Source organism: Aulostomus chinensis, chromosome 4 (genome assembly GCF_037954235.1).
Source record: "Aulostomus chinensis isolate RoL2024-O1b breed Wild chromosome 4, RoL_Achi_v1.0, whole genome shotgun sequence".
In the NCBI taxonomy this organism is placed as follows: Eukaryota; Metazoa; Chordata; class Actinopteri; order Syngnathiformes; family Aulostomidae; genus Aulostomus; species Aulostomus chinensis.
In genome coordinates this window covers 22,783,931-22,800,898 of record NC_141323.1, presented here as the reverse complement: position 1 = coordinate 22,800,898, position 16,968 = coordinate 22,783,931, and the positions used below count along the sequence as shown (strand labels likewise).

The 16,968-nt window shown below is 42.9% G+C and overlaps 1 long non-coding RNA gene, 1 other non-coding gene and 1 pseudogene across 2 annotated transcripts; all 3 read left to right on the top strand.

The window, feature by feature from the left end:
• Positions 1–4,289: 4,289 nt before the first annotated feature.
• Positions 4,290–5,408, top strand: LOC147263824 (uncharacterized). The gene is made up of 3 exons (XR_015112640.1): positions 4,290–4,418; positions 4,647–4,760; positions 4,904–5,408. It is a non-coding gene; the product is annotated as an uncharacterized LOC147263824 (long non-coding RNA).
• A 312-nt stretch (positions 5,409–5,720) lies between these two features.
• On the top strand, positions 5,721–5,836 carry LOC147263823 (5S ribosomal RNA; annotated as a pseudogene).
• A 1,152-nt stretch (positions 5,837–6,988) lies between these two features.
• Positions 6,989–7,070, top strand: trnas-gcu (transfer RNA serine (anticodon GCU)). Its single transcript has one exon. It is a non-coding gene; the product is annotated as a tRNA-Ser (tRNA).
• Positions 7,071–16,968: the final 9,898 nt, after the last annotated feature.

Sequence of the window (16,968 nt, the reverse complement as noted above, 5' to 3'; positions counted from 1 at the left end):
CGCCCACCGGGGCCGAGTAGCAGGGGTCGTCCTGAATTTTATTAAAGCGGTGGGACTTGTACACTGCAAGCAACTGCTGTAAATCTACCACAAGATTTCAATAGTATCACCGTTTATAAAAATACAGTACTTTGCCGTTAATTCTAATAGGAATCTGTTAAATTACACCCCATGACTGTTTAACAGAACTATGCTGTAATGCTAAAATACAGTACTTCACTGTAAATAAAACAGTATCATGCAGTATCTTTGCCTTATGGACGCAAGGAGAATCTCCTGAGCTGCACATGTGAGGCCAGAGCCTTGGTTTTCGTCATCCATCTCAATCTCAGTCATTTGGTGAGTAGCGATTGCATTTATTGTAGACACTGGCGCAAAGTCTGTAGGCCAGTGGAGGCTAAGTGAAGTTTCCAGTTTGTGTGGCGACACACACGAGTGGGGGGTGCACGTATTAAAATATAATAGTGACCAAAGCCCGACAACGCCACCTTGGGAATTTTGCCCAAGGAAATAGTTAACGTACCGACCAAAAGGCACTCACAGGTTCATTTACTAATTGGCAGGAGATGTGGTTCCATGACAAAAATATTTTATTGTAAACAGGCCAGCAGATTAAAAAGATAACAAGAATGAATCTAAACAAGTCTGGAGCTTACCAGTGGGGGTGAGGGATCCCAAGGCAGAAGACACCCTGATCAATTGGGACATCACATTTAAAAAACACACATGATTAAAGCAAAACAGGGGTGCACAGCACACAAGAGGAAAAGCGACGCCAGGACCGTGAGCTTCCAGTACCTGAAACGAAATGACAAGAATTATAATTTAACTCCAAAACTAAAAAAAACAAAAACCAGAACCAAACTCAAACCACAATTTAAAAATTAATTTGAGAAACAAGATTTAATTATTAAACACAAATTAGCAAGGAAAAATAATACAACCCAAAATAACCTGAAACGAGTTCATTTCTCCATTGCTAGACCAGGGAGCTAACGGATAGCCGTCCAGCAGCTTGGTACACCCTGAAGCCCAAGCGGAGGAATGGGAAACAATGCAGATCCAAACCTTCAGAGTACAGTTTAGTGGCGCCACACGGTGGACATCAGGATCTGGCAGACCCTGGTTAAACAAGGTGAATTACTGAAACAACCTCCAGTTCAACACAGCGGATTCCAATTCGTTAACACAGAAGCAGAGCACTCCAGTGAATACAGTAAACAGTGAACAAACAAACAAGCAAAACATGTGTAGATGGCCAGTAGGTCGCAGAACAGGCTAGTAGCAGAGCAGGCTAATAGAGCAGGAGCCTGTAACAAAGCAGGACAGTCTGTAGCCAAACAGTAGCCAGAGCAAAGCAGGGTAGTCTGTAGCCAAACAGTAGCCAGAGCAAAGCAGGGTAGTCTGTAGCAAAACAGCAGCCAGAGCAAAGCAGGGTAGTCTGTAGCAAAACAGCAGCCAGAGCAAAGCAGGGTAGTCTGTAGCAAAACAGCAGCCAGAGCAAAGCAGGGTAGTCTGTAGCAAAACAGCAGCCAGAGCAAAGCAGGGTAGTCTGTAGCAAACAGCAGCCACAGCAAAGCAGGGTAGTCTGTAACAAACAGCAGCCAGAGCAAAGCAGGAGCATCTAGCAAAGCAGGATAGTCTGGCAAGACAGCGCCCGGTAGCAAAGCAGCAGCTAGTTCTTCCTCAGTGTCACGGCTCACCAGCTGTGCCAATCAGGTGTAGATCGCACGCATGCAGAGCAAAGGGTTTCACAGCTAGTATGCTGTGGCAAACAGCCTCTGCACGTCAGATGGGGGGGGGGGGGGTTTCCCCACTAGCGGCGATTAAGGGACCGTGTCCAAAAAGCCGGACGCCTACAATTAAACACGTGAATATGAAAAACGTGCATGATCAGCATGCAACACGAGTTACAGGGAGCTACTGCTACATACCAGCAAAGACGGTGGCGAGAAGGCAGACGTGAGGCGATCAGAGGCGGAAGCGAGGTGACCAGGAAGTGGGAGGACCGCGGACCCCAAGAGCAAGAGATTGACCAGGTAGATGCTGCCCCTATTTATAGAGCAGCGCCTCACACTGGTTGGCTAATGATGGTACAAGCCAAGTCAGGCATCACCAACCAGTCTCACTGCTAGGATGGGACCTCTCATCCTGCCACATTTGCATTGATAATTACACTCGGTGCACATCATGCTAGCCAGATTTAGCAGCTAGCCAAAATGTTGAAAATGCTTGCAAATTAATCCAAAAAACACAGAGAGTTGACTTTACTTTTTACATCTCGAGCCTCCACAAATTAATGTGTGCGACATCTGTATTTTGCCTGTGAATTCATGAAGCTTTCTGATAGTCTGAACCATTTTACAGTACACACAATATACGTGTCACACAACAGTTAAGTCGGTTCATATTAAGATGAGTGCACACTGACTGTGTTTACATGCAATTACGTTCCTCCATCTTGTGCTAGGCTACTGCTCTGGCATGAGTCTGTCTGATGGCATGATTACAGTGTACTTAAGGCCATAGATCAGAAGCTGTGGTTGTATTTGTTTAAAAAAGAGTGGTTTTAGCATCGTTCAAGTGCCTGCTCATTTGTGTTGATTTTTCTTTGTCTCTGATATTGCCTACAGATGCAGGAGCCTATTTTCCAGCTGCCCTGATCCTAGTAAGTACTTGCCTGTCCATCACATTTCACAGTTAATCAGTTATTTTTTCAGACCTCAAACATTGAAATAGACAACTATGTTATCTGGTCAAAGAAGCTGTTTTTTTCTTCTTCTTCTTCTCTTCTCTTTTCTCCCTGTTTTCTTGGATCTCAAACACTACATCTACATGTATATATTTGATGGCTTATAATGTCTCATTCATCTGAGTGAGTTCCAACACTCCTTTTTTAGGCGCTTCATTGGAATAAATCCTGAGAGTGTCTGCATGTTTTCCCTGTGCTGGTTCTCTCCAGGTACTCCAGCTTCCTTCCACAGTCCAAAGACATGCAAATGGAAATGCAACTCTAAATTGACCGTAGGTATGGCTGTGAGTGTGAATGGTTGTCTGTCAATATTTGTTGGCTGCGGTGGACTGCGATGGACCACTGACCTGTCCAAGGTAATGTCCCCTCTGGGATAGGCTCCAGCCCCACCCTGTGACCCTTAACAGGATAAGCGGAAAAATGGATGGATGGATGGATGGATGGACAGATGGATGGATGGATGGATGGATGGATGGATAGATGGGTGGGTGATCACTCACAGGACTGTGAGTCTCTCACTCTGACCACTTCATGCTATGGGACTTACACTGACGTAACCTGATTAGCTCAGTCAGTCGAGCATGAGACTCTTAGTCTCAGGGTTGTTGGTTCAAGCCCCATGTTGGGTGTTGATCTTAAACACCACTGCTTGTCTTTTCAGTTTTGAAAGCTTTGTTTGTAAATTGTCAGAAAAATCAGTGAATAAACAATACAAACTTAGGCTTTGTCAGAAATTCCATGCTTCCAAACTAACCAATATGAAAAAAACAAAAGGTGAGACTTTTTCGTGCATTCAAAAAATTTGTATGCGCTTCATTGTATCCGCTTTCTATACTTCCATGCATCCCAGCTTATTTCTGTTAAGGGTTGCAGGGGGAGGCTGGAGCCTTTCCCAGTGGCTTTCAGGTGAGAGGCAGGTTTCACCCTGGACAGGTAGCCAGTCCATTGCAGACAGAATACCCACGCAGGCACGGGGAGAACATGCACACACCACACAGAAAGAACCTGTGCTCGAGCCAGGACTTGAACTTGCTTTGAGGCGACACTGTTAACAACGGTACCACCGTGCCACCCATTGACTGTAACACATTGTAAACAATATACACTCTTGTTATCATACAACACGTAGCCCTGTACAAAAATCAAATAAATTACATCGCATAAAAAGCATAAAAAGATGTGTTAAAAAGTTCAAAAATAAATAGAGTTCATGATCTTTAAAATTGGTTATAATGTGAGCAGGTTAAAAGCATAAATATAATATGTAACATTTAAAAAGTAAAACTATTTACAGTTAAAAAATAAATTCATATAAAGGTCTTTAAGTTCTCTGAGTCTGGAAAAGATCAGTGATCTGAGAATAAGGAGAGGGGAAGAAGCCGTGTTTATATGTAACCTCAATTGTTACCTGTCAATCATTTCATTCCTGTCTTATCTTTGGGTGTATTAAGACCGCAAAAGCCAATGAGAGGAAAGTTACTGTGTAAGGGGTGGGACTAGTGGCGCAGGTTTGTGATGTGAGTCGTTAGCGCGCATGGGGAGAGAAACAGAGGCAATGATCAGAGAGTTAAGAGGGGAGGCATCGTTTGTGTGGAGAGCATTTAAGTTTATTTTGGAGGTCGACGACTGGTGGTCCTGATGTAAACTTCTGTGTGACCTTCGAGAGGTGAATATTTATGCCTGTATTTGCGCTTTATCTAACTGTTATAGTGAAAAGAGACTGGATGTGTACATGGTTAGCGACGTGCTAGCTAGGGATAGCATTCCGTGCTAATGTGCCAGCAGATCGTAGCTTTAGCGTTGTAATATTTTTGGAGCGAAAGTAAAGGTAATGCGAATTCGACACGAGATAATGTTTGATAATTGTGGCTAAATTAAGATAATATGCTTGAAGGAGACGGACATTGGAGAGAGAGAGACGGGTTTCCATCCGATGGCTCTGCTGTTCTGCTGTGCCCTGTCCTGCTGTGTTTTCTTCTTCGTGACTTTCGCTGTCCAGCCATTGCGTGTGAGTGTTTGGATTGTGACTTCCACCGCCATTGCCATTACCATTCAGACTCTCATCCTCCATTCCCGTTCTCCCCCTTCTAATAAAACCCTGGATTTGTGAGGACTAACATACACATGCACTTGCTTTTATTGTGTGCTCAGCTGCGAGTGAAGCGGCCATTACAGTTGTGAAGCCCCGACCGCACACGAGCTTCAATAAACAGGTCTGAAACAGGTAAAAATTAAATTTAAGGTGTTTCATATGAATGTGTGTGTGCCCACAGGTAAAATATTGAGTTTTAGTTGTTGTAAATTAAAGAATACCGTTTTAGAAGGTAATTTAAGGATTCTGAAAGGGATTAAATATGATGTATATTTAAAAAAAACAAAACGGTTATCTTTTGCAGAGGAAACTTTTTTTCCTTACAATTGAGGTGTAAAGGATGACTTGAGGGTATTTTATGTGAAACTATCTAACTAAAAAAGATTTTTATTTTCAGTGAAACGAAAGTTCAGAACCAAGAAAGACAGTTTGTTTTGTTTTGAAAATCCTCTTACTCATTGTTAATAATTTTGTTCATTGTATTTTTATAATACTAGAATATATTCAATTTTTATTTCAACCATCTCTGTGAACAAGTACCTGTGAAGGATTGATTTGCAATTCTTTTAACTTCAGCTTGAGGAAAGGGCAGCTTTGAGTCTTTGGGGACCAGCATGAGCGAGCTTCCCTCACACACCTTTTCTTGAAGCGCCCTCCGCAGCTTTGAAATTGAATGTCATGCAGCGTGTAATTTGAAGAAGACAGATGGCAGATGCAGTACTTTTCTCTCGATGACATCAACATTCTTTTCTTTTATTGACAGGACACCGATTTGGCGTGTGAAAAGACCCTGAGGCTGTTGCGCATCACTTTTTTTCTGAGGTTGTAAAGTGTGTGAAATGGATATAGAGCCCATGTGTGTCAGAGTCAAGGGCTTACGGCCATCCCACTCTGAACACGCCCGATCCTGTCTGATCTCAGAAGCTAAGCAGGGTTGGACCTGGTTAGTACTTGGATGGGAGACCGCATGGGAATACCAGGTGCAAAAGTACAAAAGTGCTGCAGCAGCTGAGGATGAGGGAGAGACAGAATTTCAAACCATCTTCGTGAGGACATTTTGAAAAATGATGATATTTGCCACAGTTATTATTGACTTGGAACACTGCAAAAATATCCCCTCTCCAAAAACCCTCCTCTTCAACTTTGTACCCAAGTTGTCTCCTCATCAGGCACCACAGTGTCCAGGATGTTCAGTCAAAAAGTCATTAATGATTTTAAAAATGTCCATCAAACACAAAATAAGGCTTCAAATAGGTAAAATCACCATCTGTAGACTGGACCAATATGCTGATGTGATCCTTTGATTAGTTTAGGATCAGTCAGAGATCAAAGATTGAAGCAGGAGATCAATGCTCAGAACCCAGAGATCAAAGACAGAATTCAGACATCAGAGAAAGAATTCAGACATCAAACACATACCTGATGGAGGCTCCACCCCCCCCCCCAGACAGTTTCCATGTAAGTCGTAAGTTTTATTTTTAAAGCGCCAAATCACAACAAGTGTTATCTTCTTTTTATTCTTTTTATTAAAGATTGAAGCTCCATACAAGACAGTTTGTAGACAAGAACATCACAGCCTGGGAAGCTTTCACTTCTTTTGATGGACAGCTTTGATTTCAGGTTCTACCTCTGTAAAATTGAAAGTAAAGTAAATGAAGCACCTGTGAAGGTAAAACTGATGATGTCATGACTTGTTCAGTCCTCCAACGTTAAAGTCCAACAAGCTTTTGATTTTCTCTGATTCTCTGTGGCAAAATCCAACAAGAGGAAACAGAAAATCTTGAGGTTGTCTCACTTTTTTTTTTTTAAAGAAACTCTGCATAGGACAGTGATAGGATGCTTGTTTCCTTGGATGAAAAAGTCTGGTACTCTCATCTTCTTAAACATTTACTTGTTCAATCAGGACAAGAGAATCTGAGCTTGGATGTCATTTTGTAGTAAAAGGTGAATTAAACTTGTAAACATCAGCTGGTGTTCACTCTGATGATGTATCGATGGTCTGTATTCTGCCTTCTGTAGCACGATGCTGCTGGGAAGAAGCCTGATTATGTCAGAGTTGTGTTCAGTGGCTCCTGCTGGGTCCATTTCTGACAAATAGGCTCCAAAGAGTTCAGGTGTTTAAAAGCTCAGGGTTGCTGTCAGCAGACGAGGTGGCCGAGTGGTTAAGGCGATGGACTGCTAATCCATTGTGCTCTGCACGCGTGGGTTTGAATCCCATCCTCGTCGTGGGCGACTCTGGTTTCTATTCCAACATTATGGAATTACTGTGAGGCTTTTAACTGACACAGATACCAGTTGAGTCAACTTCCCTTTCACAACCTGACCAAAACAACTCAGACACCCAGAGCTCACATGTGTCAATCACCTCTGTAGAAGGTCCCGCCCCCACAGAGCTATAAATCCTCCCATCAGTGAAGAAAACTGAAGACGCCTCTTGGATGAGAGCTGAAGCATCTTCAAGAAACCTGAAACAGTCCACTTGGTACATTTAAACAATTCTACAATTTCTTTCAGCTTTCGTCCAAAGCCACGTGCATGTATCACATGTATATAATATATATGTGATACTCTTTCATCTACTCATGAACCAAAAATGCAGTCTAATACCAGTAAATTTGTGCAGAAAAATGTCATTTGTGCTCCTTCTTTTATTTATTTGTTTATTTAGTATTTTTTAATGTATTTTCTTTCAATTCACATTTTGTCCATTAACTTCATAATCACTCTTCACAGTCGCCATCTCATCACATGACTAAAGTTTGGGTTCTGTATTGGTGGTAAAATATCCTTCCATGCCCCTCACTAGTTTGCACACAGAAAAGCATATTTTACTGGTTTCAAATCTCTTAGTGTGTTCTCTCACTTAAACCAGCTGTGGCAGCTTTCATTGTGTGATTGATTTTAAAATATAAAGATAGAACAGAACCATTGGAATAAGATGTCGGGACATTTGAAGGAATGTAAATCTCCTGTTGAAATGTTGCAGTGTGCAGCTGAGACTCTCTGGCAGTGGCACAAGGAGCCACAATGGCAGAACCTGGACCCTCCTGGAGGAGAACCACAGGTGAGGGCCTTCTTGGCTCCAGATTGATGGAAATCAAGTGTCTGAGGCTGTTAGCAGCCATGAAGTTGATCTGGTTGGGCACTGGTATTTTTTCTTTCTGCAGCTCAGGAGTGATTCAGGAGAAGAGTTTCAGAACAGCCAAGGTTGGGGACTGGAATTTTCAAATTTCCCCTGGAACCAGACAACCTTGGGAGGTAAAACCTCCAATCATAGCCACTCAGATGCAGCAGCAGAAAGAAGCTGTCATCTACCCTGACAGTCAGAGCATCAAGTCAAGAAAACATCAACCATCTTGTAGTTCCAAACCTTCACCTGTCAGATTCAGCTACTTCTTATTGTGGGACTTTAAATTTGAACACAATGGAATTTGGACAAGGAGTTTTCCTTCAAGTCCAAATATCATCGTCCAGCCTCCAACCAGAGGTCCATCAGTTATCATGGGAGCCACACGTGGAGTCTGGGTTCTTTTCTAGAATGTGACGGCAATGACAGTCCTGCCAAGTGACATCACTGACATGAATGGATGACTTCAGTCACGTGACTGGATGACTTTAGTCACGTGACTGGATGACTTCAGTCACGTGACTGGATGATTTGAAAATTTTGTTGTTGGCCTCTGGACCTTTTTTAAATCAGTAGTTGACCACAGGTAGCTTAGCTAACTGTTAACTAATTAACTTTTAGTCCAGACAAAGAATGTGGGTTGACAGTTATTCATACAAAGTCTTTGGTTTCAGATGCAGCCTCAACTGAGACTCCTGGTTCAGAGGATGGGTTTGTTTGCTGTCAGGTTGCCACCTTTCAGAAATGAAAATCAGGGACGCCCACCACGGCTCCTGGGGGCCATGACCACCAGGGGCCTGACTCCCATGAGGTGGGTGCCCACAGCAGTGGTGTGTTTTATTTTGTAGGTGTTTTTAGTCAAGGGGTGATCAAGAAAGCAATTCCTCCTACTTAAAGCTTGAAATGCTTTATCACCAATAAACACATTCTTTATTGTTCAACACTGAAATGCACAATTAAGTTTTAAAATACAAACTCAATAAATGGAGAACTTTATGTGACTTAAGTTCATAACACATCAACAGGTTTCCCTCCCTTCTTTGTCAAAGTCTCCTTCTTGTTCCTCCTTGCAGCTCTGGGGAACTCTTGGTCTCTCAAAGCCCTGTTGGAAAACTCTGAACAGGACTGCTCAAAGTTGAGAGTGATCACTCCTTTGAGATCCATGGAGCTCCTGTTCCTGCAGTCACTCCATTTCTGCTTTTCATTTTGTGTTTGTATTAAAGTTCTATTGCTGAAAAAAAAGAGACTTTTTTTCCTTTTTCTTGAAGTAAATATATGAGGGTCGAAACTGACCCATAACACCATGGATGTTACAATAGTTAATAATATTAAAATGAATAATAAATAAAACCAATCCATGTCAGAGATGTGTTCTAACACCCCTCAGTAATGGTGAGGAAACACAACAACCTTTTGTTTATTTCTATGATTTTCTTGAGGTTCATTTGATCATTTTTTTAACTGAAATCGAGGTTTTACTGACTAAAAAAAGGTCCAGAGACCCACAACAAAATATTCCAATCAATATTTCCATGGATAAGGAAGCCTAACAAGGTAACCAAGAGATGGGAAACAACTTGGATGATCGAAAATTGTTTTTAGTTTATTTTACAGCTGGTTGAAGACGAGGGTCAAAACTGACCTGTTAACATCAGAGATGGGAACAGAAGGCGAACACAAGAGGAAGGTTGAAGCTATGAAAAAGGAGTTTGATAAAAATCTTGAACTGACAGTAGAAATATCCTTTTGTATGTTTACCTTTGTTGACAGAAGTCACTTTAGCTTGGCAGTGAAAAGAATCTCTGCTAGCTTGACAAATAAGTGCACAAACTGGGTTCAAGCTGGACTTTGGACACTGGTATCTGCAACAACTCCCATCAACTCCTAATCTAGCATCTCTGCTGTGCTCAAACTATTTTACAGAACATTTGACAGACCTGTGGAGCAGTGAGGACAGACATGAGTTGATCCACATGATCCACTGAAGCGCCATTTTACCCTGCCACTGAGGTCACCAACATGAGCTGGAGTTGGGACTCTTGAACTGAACCTGGTATCACAGTGACACCTACTGCTGCTAAATGGAACAGCAACATTGAACCCAAGTACAGGATTGGAGGGAGACTGATGGTCGCTGTTTGGGTTTTTGAAGAACAAGGAGGGCGTTGGTTCAAGCTGGATTCTCAGAGACTATTTCCCCAACCTCTACATTGGAATCTACACTGTCATCCAGTCAGGTGACTGAAGTCATCCAGTCATGTGACTGAAGTCATCCAGTCATGTGACTGAAGTCATCCTGTCATGTGACTGAAGTCATCCAGTCATGTGACTGAAGTCATCCATTCATGTCAGTGATGTCACTTGGCAGGACTGTCATTGCCGTCACATTCTAGAAAAGAACCCAGACTCCACATTTACTCCTATCTATTATTGTGTCCCACCCTCCTGGTCCTTACTCTGAATTCTCAGAGTTTATATCCAGTTCAGTTCTCAAAACAGATGAAGTCATGAGTGTAGATTAATTTCCTTTTCTCCACTGATTATATGTCAAGGTTTGTGTGTGGGGGTGGAGCCTATCCCAGCAGCCTTTGGACAAGAGGCGGGGTTCACCCTGGACGTGTCACCAGTCCATCACAGGGCCAACACATAGAGACAGACAACCATTCACACTCACAGCCACACCTACAGTCAGTTTAGAGTATCAATCAGCCTCGTCCCCTCTTGATGTCTTTGGACTGTGGGAGGAAGCTGGAGTACCAGAGAGAACCCACACAGACACAGGGAGAACATGCAGACTCACACAGCTGGGGCTCGAATCTGGAACCTTCTTGCTGTGAGGCCACAGTGCTGACCACTGCACCATTGTGTCCGCTGAAAATGCCACCAGATCGTTTGGATTTTCTATAAAATCAAGTACACATGAACATTAAGCGGTTTACACAGGGCTGGTGGTGCAATGGATAGCATGACTGACTACTGTCAGAAGATTCTAGGTTCAACTCCTGGCTCGCTCACTTAAAACTTTATACTCAGAAGCTTTCACACCTGAAGTGTGAACCACTGCTAAAAGTCCCTGAAATCCTCCAAGGTTTCCTCCTTGTCTGCTGTAAACATGAACACATGCATGGATCCTGCTACCTCTCACATGTTAAGCTGGCACTTGACAGTGACAGCAGGAGAACAAAAAATCCCAGTGTGTCATCAACATTTCCTGTAAACTAAATGACAGAAGCCAGTGGTGGCTAGTGAAAAAAATTCTTGGTGGGGCTGGTGTGCCAAAAACATTTCCGTGCCTAGTCTAGTATAATCATTCAAAAAGAGCAGCCGGACAATTATTAAATGTTTTAAAATAGTATTTACTTTCCTTCTTAAAATCGACAGTTTCAAAGACAAAAAAAAACAACAACAATTTACAACTACAGTCAATTTTATGCGATCAAATATTATACAATGATGTTAACTTTACAGAAGGTGATTTGAGCTTAATCTATACAATACAAATCAACAATGTGTGTGTTTGTCTCTCTCTCTCTGTCTCTCTCTTTGTTCATCTGTGTCTGTCTCTGTCTCCTTCTCTGTGTCTCCGTCTTTGTGTCCTTTTCTCTGTGTGTCTCTATCTCTGTTTGTCTGTCTCTTAGTGTGTGTGTCTCTCTCTGTCTCTCTCTCTTAGTGTCCGTCTCTCTTTCTCTCTTCGTCTACCTGTCTCTCTCCCTCTGTCTCTCTGTCTATTTGTTTCAGTCTTTCTGGGTGTGTGTTTGAATTCAGCAGTTATTTGTACAGGAACTTTGCTCGTCTCTCTTTCTGGGAGGCAAATTTCTCAATGACCCTGGTGTTGAAACCAGGAATGTTTCGTGTCAGTTTTTTCTCAATGGAGAGCATAGCCAGAGCGTTGAGCCGATCTTGTGCCATGGTATTTGTAAGAAAAGTTTTTATCCTCTTCAAAGTGGAGAAGCACCTCTCAGATTCTGACGTTGTCATTGGTGTGGTGATGAGGATGTTGAGCAGACTTACAGTTTCAGTGAACGTGTCTTGAAGGTTATTTTCCATCAAAACCTGATAGAGAGCCAGTGCACCACTGCAACTCTGAAACTCTTCGTTCCCGTAGATCAGAGACAGCTCTGTTTGAAGTCTGGCCTTGTCCAATGAGGGGTAGGCTTCCACTGTGGTTTTCAGTGCTGAATCTGGGAACTTTCGGCTGTGCTGTGGGAACAGGTCTCCTTGCAGGAGTGTGGCGCTGACAAGATGCTTGGTGAAACTAAATCTCTCCTTGGCATGGCTCACAATGGTGTCACATACCTATGCAATGATATAATTATACAAAATAGGAATTATTGCATCTTCACTTGTCTTAATACATTGACCTGATGAGCTAGCCTATATTATGTAATAAACATACTGTAATGATTCATATAATCATAAAACAATATACATTTAAGTCTGGACCACTGTATCATATGGCCAACATCTTATTTTGATTTTATTTAACAATGTGATTCAAATCACACTAAGAAGCAAGTTCTTACCTCCAGTGCCAAATGGTGCAGTGTGTCTTCTCCCAAGGTTCTGCGTCTCTTTGCGGGTGGCTCCTGAGCAGGTCCCCTGAACTCCTCATCCTCAGCCAGAGTAGGCACATCCTCCCTGACCCAACACATAAGTTTCATGAGTAAGTTCTAAAAACTGGTTAGGCATGCATTAACAAAACCAAAGGTGGATATCATTACTGTCAATTATATTATACAGATAAATCAATTCTTTAAATAAGATGATATATAGCATTTAAGTCTACATATACAGAGAAATTGAGGTTAGGCTACAAATTAATTAATTTAGCATACCTGATAGCCTGCATGTGGTCAATGAATGTCTGGGTGACTCCTGCCATGTAGACAGCATCAATGTTTCTCTTCTGCAGCTGGTTGTAAAGGATGTCCACATGTGGCATGATTTTGTGGAACAGGGCCAGTAAAAAAACAAAAAGTTTCATCTTCCAGCATTCTCACATAGCCACCAGCTTCTCTCTTTGTCTGGCTATCAAACCCTTCACTGTTCCGGATAGCCTGAAAGCAATTCACCAGATCCTTCTTGTGCTCATAAACTGTGTTAACACGACTGTTGAAGTTCCAACGTGTTGATGATGCACTTGGAAGTCGGTGCGCAAACTTCTCATCAAGCACTGCAGTTCTCTTGCTTGACTTAGAGAAAAAAGAAGCAAATCCCCCCATGTCAGAAAAAAAGTGACTGCTCTGAGGGATGTGGGAGGTTGCTTGCTGCAGTATCAGGTTTAACTGATGGGCATAGCAGTGAACATAGTGAGCGTTTGGATAGATGTCTTGTACCTTTCGCTGCACTCCTCCTTTGGCACCCCTCATCACAGCTGCCCCATCACAGGCCTGGGCAATCAGCTTCTTTTCTTGTCCCTCAGAAAGGATGCTGTGCAGCCTCTCCAATAAGGCACTGGCTATTGCATCCGCACAGGTGTTGGGCAGTTTCAAAAATTCAAAGAACCGCTCTTGAATATTGTGGCGGTCGTCAATGTATCTCAGAACTAAGACTAACTGACACTGTGTTGAAACGTCAGTAGTTTCATCAGCCTGGATCGCTAAAAAGTCTGCCGATTTAACTTCATCCAGGATCTGTTCTCTCAAAACTGCCAGCATACAGTCCAGGAGCTCGTTCTGTACTGTCTTCGAGGTGCCTTTAAAAACGGTTGCATTTTCAAGGTGCTCCCTCAAGTCCCGATCAATGGATGCCATCAAGTCAACTAGACCTCTGAATATTCCAGCGTTGTCAGAGGAATCACTTTCGTCATGTCCCCGCAGAGCCAGTTCAAAAGCACCACAGAATTTAACAGTTAATTATCTTAGATAAGATGTTACGGTTCTTATCTACCTCATCATTGTGCTTCCTTACAGCGATGCGGTGACTGGCATCGAGCTGCGTTGCTATGCTAATCTTCCCAAGAACCGCTAGCTTCACGCAGTTTTCCATGTGAATTTTCGCTCTTTCGTGTTTCTTAATCCGCTCGGAGAGGTGCTTCAGGTCAGTGATTCCTGTCTGTGTCCATGCTGAATCACACCGGTCACTCCTGAAAGGGATGCAGGGGAAGCAAAAAAGTGTGTTGGCTGCTCCACAACCCGTCAGCCACGGCCTGCGCTGAAACCAGCTCCGGCAAAAAGTCCTGTTGTAGCCTTTTCCTTGGACTGCTGCTGGATGTTGATTTCAGGCTTGTCCGGTCCCAGCTCCTTAACGCGGATTTTTTCCGCCATGGTCCTCCTCGCAAAAGGGAAATTTAAAAGGGATCTCACCGAAATCGGTGGAAACTGCTGCTCTTGAACTTCGATCGTTGTTGTCGCCATTTTCTCTCTCACTCACTTCTCGCGGTATTTTTTTTCGTAGGGCATCGGAAATCTGGGAATCTCACTACGCAAAAAGAATATCGCGGGCTCCTCAGCTAGCTTTAGCAATCCAAACCTTCACGCATTTTACGTTGGCATAGGGGCGACTTTTCCAGCGCCCCTACACCGTTAAATTTGGCGATGTTGATTGGCCAATTATTCATTATTTTTCCCTAGCAACCATACAGGATTGGCTAATTAATTGCAGGTCTGGGGCGCTTTGACGAGCGCCCCTAAAGACAAATTATACAGTCTATCAGAGTAAATTCACTATTAATTGAATGAGTCAGTTGGCGTAAATGTTGTTTAAATGACCCATATTGCATGTAGACACACACAATTAAGTAAGGCTGACATTGACGATACAAATTGTAAACATATGCACATATATATGTATCAATACATGTAGAGATTTTCCTCTCCACAGCTGGTGGGGCGGCGCCCCAGCGCCCCCTATGAGCCAGTATCAGTAGCGGCTGGCTCATAGGGGGCGCTGGGGCGCCCCCTATGAGCCAGCCGCTACTGATACTGGCTTTACTGGGAGATCAGGAGGACAAAGCAGATCTTCACCCTCCACCTCAGATGGTTTCTACTCACAGAGATGAGGGACCAGTTCAAACCAGCTACCTGGAGCTCCCTTAAGCCATTGTCCCCATCAGCTAACATCTGGATCTGGACCTGCACCGGTGCTGACTTGTGTCTTGAGTCCCCAGAGTTTGTTGAACCAGAGAAGATTCAACTGGTGACGGTCGTACAACCAAGCGTGAAGGTGAGCCTGCATTGTCTGATCTGGAGCTAACAGGGGAATTAGCAAGTGCTCTGACTGTTCTAGAGTTGCTGCTTAGTTGAATTTGAATTTATTTGTTGAAATGTTCCAGTTTCTATGAGGTCAGGGAAGATTTGTGTGGATCTAAAGGTCCCTGGTTGGATCCCAGGACATTGTTTTGGCTCATTTGAACATTTTCAAACCCTCGTTGCTCAGATTTTACATGAATTTGATCATGACTTTTGGACAAATGTTCTGTTTATTAATTAAATAATCACTTCAGTTATGAATTAAGTGAGTCACCCAGACTTGGTCAATAACAAAAGTTAGTCTGGTTATTATTCAGTTTCCAGTCAGTTAGGACACACACACACACACACACACACACACACACACACACACACAAACACACACACACACACACACACACACACAGCCTGTCTGTGGTATAAAATGGTCTGTCACGTTCTCTCACATTGGAAGATTTCTCTGACTCCATTGTGAATAAAGAGATTCTTCATCTGACACCTGAGTCTTGATCCACTGATTCCTCTGATCCACCCCTTTCTGCTCCAACAAGGCTGACATGGATCAGGTGGGTCCATGTCATCCAATCAGTAGGTTTCTCCTCTCAATTAATTTTCTTCATCCCAGTTTAGATTGATTCTTCTCAGCCTAATGAAGGAGCATCTGATCAGGTGTTTGGCTGCTTGTTAGTTGTAATTCCATAGATTTTAATCTCAGATGTTATAGAATTAATAAGAACATCTTAAAGACCTTTGTCCAACACTTGAAACTCACCTGTCTGTCGAGGCCCAACTGGCCTTTGGTAGTGAGGTGGTGGATGCATGTGAATGAAATGAGGCTCGTGTTGCTGTGAGGAGCCACTAGAGGGAGACACCTGTCGGTCCTCCCAGCTGACAATGACGCTTCACAGCTGCATTTGAAGCTGTCCTTTATGAGTCACAACTGTCTTGAGCTCAGGAGCCAAACTCACCAAAAACATATGCAAGTGGCTTTGGACAAAAGCGTCTGCTCAATGAAATTGTAGGATTGTAGAATTCTATAAATGTAGAATATAATTGTAGAAATGCTCTCTATCACCACCCCCAACGTCTGTGCCAGGGTCTCTGGCCAGTGGTCAATGGCTCCTATCACCTGCCCAGGATGGATCAAGCTTGCTTGTCTTTGTAATTCTGCACTTATTAGAGACCTGGAAACAAAGGAATGCTGAAAAAGAGAAAATAGGACCTCACACAAATGGGCTTGGAACATAATTTTAAAGAATTGTGTAAATGTGAATCTTTTACAAATGTGTGTGTGAATGTGGTTGTTGTGTCCGAGTGGTGAAGGCGATGGACTAGAAATCCATTGGGGTCTCACTGCTCAGGTTGGAGTCCTGCCAACAACGTTAAAGTGTTGATGTTCTGGAGGAGACAACATCTGATCTTTTTAGATCCACGAGTCAAAGGTTTTCTTTAAAGGGCTGTAGAAGCTGAGGATGAGGGAGAGACAGAATTTCAAACCATCTTCGTGAGGACATTTTGAAAAATGATGACATTTTGCCACAGTTATTATTGACTTGGAACACTGCAAAAATATCCCTTCTCCAAAAACCCTCCTCTTCTACTTTGTACCCAAGTTGTCTCCTCATCAGGCACCACAGTGTCCAGGATGTTCAGTCAAAAAATCATTAGTGATTTTAAAAATGTCCATCAAACACAAAATAAGGCTTCAAATAGGTAAAATCACCATCTGTAGACTGGACCAATATGCTGATGTGATCCTTTGATTAGTTTAGGATCAGTCAGAGATCAAAGACTGAAGCAGGAGATC